At 46.6% G+C, this 6933-nt stretch overlaps 1 protein-coding gene across 1 annotated transcript in view; it reads left to right on the top strand.

Moving 5' to 3' along the window:
• Positions 1-285: 285 nt before the first annotated feature.
• The window catches only part of Bdkrb2 (bradykinin receptor B2), a 30623-nt gene continuing 23975 nt past the window's right edge, over positions 286-6933 (top strand). The window contains exon 1 of the mRNA XM_057782895.1: positions 286-366. The gene's annotated coding sequence lies outside the window, so the exon portion shown is untranslated. The remainder of the gene's footprint in view (positions 367-6933) is intronic.

Here is a 6933-nt window from a genome sequence, read left to right as displayed (position 1 = left end):
CCCAATTCGCCCCCCTGCAGCTGGGTGGGTCCATAAACATTGTAGTTGGGAGCTGCTGCTGCTGCTGCTGCTGCTGCTGCTGCTGCTGCTGCTGCTGCTGCTGCTGCTGCTCCTGCTGCTGCTGCTGCTGCTGCTGCTCCCCAGGCTGGGCTGGGAGCTTGAGCTGAGCTAGAGGTGGAGGGAGGAGTGCCCAGGAGAGTGATGACATCAGCGGCCAGCCCTTGAAAGATGAGCTGTTCTCCCGTGCCACTCCAGCTCAGCTCCTCAGAAGACTGAGCAGGACTGTCTGGGACGCACAAGACAGGCAGTCGCTGGACCTGGACCAAGGGACTCACTAGGACACAGACACTGCTTGCTCCAGAAGAGGTGAGTGTCCAGCAAGAGCTAGTCCATGGAGAGTCCGAATGTCCCAGCACAGAGAGGTCCTGGTCAGAGGCTGGGGCAAGTCCCAGGCTCCCGGAGGTTCTATAGTCCTGAGGAGTTGGAGGAAGGCTCCCTCCCTCTGCTAGGTCTGACAAATAGCTGGAGGAAGGGTTACAATTGCTTGATCAGAAAGATTTTCCCTGTCTGATCCAGCTCATCTCCCCCCCCCCCGACCCCAAGCCGCCGCGAGTGGCCAGTGATTTGAGTTTTATAAGCTCCAGGTGGACACCACGGGCTAAAGCAGGAATTCCACAGCACAGTGCGAGGCAACTGCAGGACAGGTGTTGTGAGAGCAGCTTTTCACTCACTGGGCCACTGATGGTCCCTTGAGAGTCTCTGTAGTGTCTGAGTCTTGCTTTCTCCGTCTGTAAGGTGGGCTCGACTGCTCCTTGGAGCCGAGGTTAAGACAGCAAAGAGACTTTGTCTCCACGGGCTGATGTGCCCCATCTGTGTTAGTGGTGGCGGCTTTAATCCACAAAGGCTTGTGTCAGTCCCGTCCTGGTCCTTCTTCAAGGTGGTGGCCATGAGTGAGCTTGGTGTGTTATCTTGGGTTCGAGTCTCAGCTCTGCTTCCATGTCCCGTGGGTGACATTGTTGGTGAAGGTTTTGTATTACAGGGCCAGGGCCCCAGAGAAGTCTTAGTGACTCCTTTTAATGCAGAGACAGAAATCTGGTCCTCCTGGGACATGTTACACGTGTGGTTTGTGACTCCCATTGCTGAGCTGGTAGTCGGTAGCCTGTGTGGGGTGGCTGCGGTGATGTTCATGGGTTAGGCAGGTTAGAATGTGCCTTCCTGAGTCACAAGCTGCCAGTGGCTCTCTCAAACAGTGCACAGGAAGCAGGAGCTCTGGCTGGGTGTGGGTGTGGTGCTGTGCCAGCCACAACTCCTGGCTCTTCTGTGTCCGAGAAGGGCTTGTAGGGGAACTGATACCCCTACTGTGCCCCAACAGCAGTGAGGGTAATGGGAAGCCCCCACAATTTGAGTATCGGGAACTTAGAGTTTGTTGTTTTCCTCCGCTTGCTGGAGAAAATATTAAAAGTGGAAAAGCACATGTGCTTGCCTGGCAGGGAATCCTAGGAACTCAAGCCAATTCTACCCTGAATGTCTACACTACAGCTCGGTGTATTAAAAACGCCTCTGTAGGGCCGGGCGGTGGTGGCGCACGCCTTTAATCCCAGCACTCGGGAGGCAGAGGCAGGCGAATCTCTGTGAGTTCGAGACCAGCCTGGTCTACAAGAGCTAGTTCCAGGACAGGCTCCAAAACCACAGAGAAACCCTGTCTCGAAAAACCAAAAAAAAAAAAAAACAAAAAAAAAAACAAAAAGGCCTCTGTAACTGCGCTCTTCAAGGCCCCTAGCACTGATGGGGAAACCGAGTCTGGAGGAGACAACAACCTCACCAGTGTCTTGTGTACATTGCCCGGGAAATCCCATAACTATGGGAATTCAGGCTCTGTCACCTTTAAATAAGGGAAAGCTAGAATGATTGACTGAGCCATTGTGAAGAGACTGCTCTACAGGGAACCCATCAGACACCGAGCAAAGGGGACCAAGCCCAGAATAGCTGGACCGTATGACCTCTGCTAATGCAGTGACTGACTAGACAGAAACTTCAGGGTGTTTGAGGGTGACATTGGGGCTTCCCCTCTCTGCTATGCAGCTATGGCCAGCAAGGGACTGCGTGGTGCAAGGGAGAGTCCTGTAGACCTGCCAAGAAGCCTGGGCTTGCGGAATGAAGATGGGAACTGCCCCTCTGTATCAATCTGCTCATGGGCTATATAGTTCTCTGCTTGAGAACTGCCCTCCATGGTTACTGTTTGCTGAGCACATGAGAGGTTGGACGAATGAATGAATATATAAGTATTCTGTGCATCTAAGGCCATTGGGTGGTGGTGGTGCATGTCGTTAATTCCAATACTCGGGAGGCAGAGGCAGGAAGATCTCAGAGAGTTTGAGGCCAACCTGGTCAACAGAGCAAGTTCCAGGATAGCCAGGGCTACACAGAGAAACCCTCTCTCAAACAAACAAACAAAGGCCAAAGGCCATCAGTGAAAGGATCCAAATCCACTGAGTCCCCGAGTGACCACTTCTAACGTGCTCATTGGTTCATGAATCCCAGCAACAGTCTTAGATTGCATGATGCTTGGATCAGAGAACCAGCCATTGCCGTGACCTGGTCCATCTCAGGAGGGCTGTAAGGCTAGCAATCCCCACCTTAGGCAGAGGTAACCAGCTCCCCCAAAGCAAGGACTCTATTTAATGCTGTGAGGGTTACACTGGTCAGCTCTCCTTGGCCTTTGTAGATGAAATGTCCATAGTCCTTCATCTGCCCTCTATGAAAGGGGTTGAATGACAAACTTTCCTGGTTTTCTGGGATGCCTACACCCAAAACACACACCCAGGGCTGCATTCCAGAGTAGACTGAAGAATCCCTCTTTCTCTGATTCCATCACCAAGGTGGCGGCTCAGAGACTCTGGAGGCCAGAAAACTGTGGGATCCTGTAACCCCCGTTGTCAGAGGCCAGAGTGAGGTGACACAAATAAGACCTGGGAGCCAAATCTCAACTGTGTCACTGAGGGAGACTTTCTCAGTCTCGGCTTGCTTGCCTGTGATGGGGACAATCGTCCCTATTTCAGGGGAGTCCTGCAAAGCCCCTTAGAGCACAGGTTAGATGGATACCTCTGAGTATGAGACCCCTCTCCCTCTTCCTTCTCCTCCCCATACCTCCCCATACCTCCCCTTCCCTCCTCTCTTCTCTCCTTTCATCCTCTCCCCTCTCCTCTTCATTCCTCCCTTCTTCTGAAGCTAAGCTAGAATTGAATCCCTCCTTTCTTTACCACACGGCCTAGAGCAAACGATTTAGCTCTCTGAGCCTTGGCTCTCTCAGCTATAAATAGTAATTAAATTAGAAACTATCTTAAAACTCAAATCAGAAACCCCCTGAGAGTGTGATGCGTGAAGGGACAGCCCTACTGTCCCACAGCAGTGCCACTGGGAGGCTGGTCACAAAGAAGGTGAGGGGAAGACACAGGCTGTAGCACCGCCAAAGCACAGCCCGCGGGCAGTGGCTTCTGCTCAACACAGTGGATTGTCTAGTGCTACTTGTGTGTGAGGTTCCCCACGTGCCAAAAATGTCAGCCTGAGAGACGCATGTTCATTGCTCTGGTTTGATTATTATAGGACCATGTGACTATTGCATGTGATCAGTCACTGCAATATGTTCAAAAAGAAACACTTATATTTTGATTTAAAAAAAAAAACTGAGGGTCAGGGATGTGCCTCAGAGCACTTGCCTGGTATGGGGGAAGTCCTGGATTCCTCTTCTAGCACCTCGAAAACTGAGGTGATGTTGTAGTTAGTTTTTTGTCAACTTCGTTCAAGCCAGAGTTATCTGGAAAGAGGGAACCAATTAAGGAAATGCATCCAAAAGACTGGCGTGTAGGTATGCCATTTTATTGAGGCATTTTTAAATTAATTAACAAGAGCATTTTGTTAATTAATAATTGATGTGGAAGGGACAGCCCACTGTGATTGGTGTCCTCCCTGGGCAAGTGGTCCTGGGTTGTACAATAAGAAAGCAAACTGAGCAAGCCAGGAGGAGCAAGCAGTTTGAGGAGCAAGCCAGTCAACAGCTTTCCTCCAGGGTCCCTGTTTCAGTTCTTGCCTCCAAGTTCCTACCTTGAGTTCCTGCCTTGGAACTGTGTTCCTCTATGGACTGTGCTCCAGGATATGTAAGCCAAATAAACCCTTCCCTCCCCAGGCTGCTTTTGGTCATGATCTTTCTCACAGCAACAGAAAGCAAACAAGACAGATTGGTTGCTCAACTGATGCATGCAGAAGTGAGGACAGTGGACCTGGGAGTGTCTATGTGTCTATGTGTGTCCTTACACATGGACATGGGCATCTCCCATGAAAGCCAGGCATCTGAAAAGAGAAGGGATCGGATGCCAAGAGACAGCCTAAAGCGGGAAACCTGGGGGTTGTGTTACCTTTTATTAATATCAAATCCATGCACAATAATTACAAGAGGGGTTATGTCACCAGCTGTTCTAATGATCCCACTGGGAACAAGCTCTATGCTTCAGAGTCATAACCTCGTTCCCAAATGGCCAAGGGCAACTCCAAGCCATAGCTCTGTCAGCTCCCACACCATCCCAGAAAGAACAAGCATGATCTTCACCTTCAGTTCTTACCTAGTCACATACCCAGAGAAGACCACGCCCATAGGGCCAAACCACCCCAATACAATTTGCTGTCTGATCGAATTCTCATAACATTTCCCCCTGTTAGTCTAAAATAAAAGGGAAGGTTCTAATCCTTATATAAAACTATGTACAATAAGAACTACAAACCAGGTGGTGGTGGCATACACCTTTAATCCCAGCACTAGGGAGGCAGAGGCAAGCAGATCTCTGTGAGTTCAAGGCCAGCCTGGTCTACTGAGTGAGTTCCAGGACAGGTTCCAACATTATCTACAGAGAAACCCTGTCTTGAAAAAACAAAAAACAAAAACAACATAAAAAGAACCATCAAGTAAGAACTACATCTTAGAAGTCCAGACTGTAGGTAAAAGGCAATCTTTATAGAGAGTGCTTTAATAGTTGTCCTTTCTTAAAGACTCTAAGTTTGCACCTTATATGTCCTTAGCTAAGATTCGTGAAGATTATAACTGTAACTATGTAGTCTTCAATCCCATCAGAGACCTGAGGAAAAAATAATATTACCCAAATAAGCAGGAAGTTCAGACAAGTGATTTCCAAAATTGCAAGAAGATAACAGAACAGCTGGCTGCCTGGACAGTCACCCAGGATTTCTCTGTGATGTTGGGGCTTCCAACCTTGGCTCATAGGCCTAGAATATCTGACAGACCTTTTTCAGAAGCAGGAAACTTTGAAGGACTGTCCTACCCTGCCTCAGCAAAGTTTTGAGTTACTTTTCTTTGTGTCCTGTTTGTCTGGATTGGACATAATGCTTACTGTCAGCAATCAAGGCAAAAGCAGTTTTTTGCCCAATAGATCAATTTTGCCAAGAAGAAAACAAACTCCACCTGAAGAGTCTTCAGTGCACATAATCCTCTCAGGAATATATCAGTGCTGCCAGGAGCAGTCATATCTCACCTCATAAGAATTCTAAGTTATTAAAACATGTAAATGTCATATTCTGTAGATCTTTGAGTGTTTGAAGATGACCTATCTTTGTGGTATATATCTCTGCACACCTAGAATACCTAATGAACATGACTATAAGTTTGACAAACATGGATGGCGATTAACCTGCAATTCTTATTAACGAAATAGCTCAAAGACTAAAGATTCACATTATAAAAATATACAATCTATAAATAAATGTACAGTATAAGGACAATGACCTTAAAACTGTGAAAATATATAAAAATTTCTTAACCAGAGGTAGAAATGTGTAGTGCAATATGACAAGAATAACCTTAATTTGCATCAATATACAAAATATCCTAAACAGAAGTAGAAACATATATACAGTATGACAAAAATAATTTTAAATTTGTAACAATATACAAGAATCCATACCAATGCAAATTATCTAAAGCAGAGAGCTGCTTTCTTAGTTTGCAAGTAGATACAATAATTTATCTTATTATCCTAACATATCTATCCCCCTTTCTAAATTCCAAATGAGATCTCTGAGTCTAACCTCTATTGTTCCACCCCAACCCTATAACAATTTATTACCAACTCCCAACAGATAAACATTATCCATAATCCTGAGAAAAACCAAAACCATTCACCTCACCATTTGGGAAAGGGGGTGTCATGTTCTTAGAACTACTTCCTGCTGTCTAGCTGGTGACAGCATCTCTCTAGGACCCTATAAAAACTAAAACAATGGTTAAGTCTTAGGAGGACTAGCTGAATTGTTAGCAGCCAGTCTCTGAGTAATGGCTAAAGCTTATCTGAAGTCCAGGCTAGAGTGGTGCCTGAGGCTGGACCATCTCAGTCAGCCACCTTGGAACTGTCCTGAGCAGTTTGTAGCCCAAAGTCAGTCTTGGAGTGGTGTTTATTGGCTCAATGGCATCATTATGATCCAGGTACAATCGTTGTTGTGGGGCCCCATCATCTTTTTGGAGACTTCAGAGATGACTGTTAGGGGAATTTATTGTTCACTGTGGAAAACTTAAAACGTAAACTTAATATCGAAACAGAAAGTTTAATTTTTAAGATAGTATTATATATAAAGAAAGGTTCTAAAGAGTCAAAAATAAGTATGAGGAGAAATTAATTTTTAACAATAGACCCTGGCTAGCTCAACTGATAAAATATGCGACTCTTATTCTCAGAGTCGTGGGTTCGAGCCCCACATTGGAAGCCAGGTAATGCAGGAAACCTGGGGATTGTTTTACCTTTTATTAATATCAAATCTGCACACAATGATTACAAAACAGAAGAAGGATTCTGGATTGCATCCCCAGCTGCTCCACCGATCCCGCTGGGGACCAGCTCTCCACTGCAGCACGATAATCTCATTCCCAAAGGA

Source organism: Chionomys nivalis, chromosome 10 (assembly GCF_950005125.1).
Source record: "Chionomys nivalis chromosome 10, mChiNiv1.1, whole genome shotgun sequence".
In the NCBI taxonomy this organism is placed as follows: domain Eukaryota; kingdom Metazoa; phylum Chordata; class Mammalia; order Rodentia; family Cricetidae; genus Chionomys; species Chionomys nivalis.
This window is presented reverse-complemented; position numbering and strand designations above follow the sequence as displayed.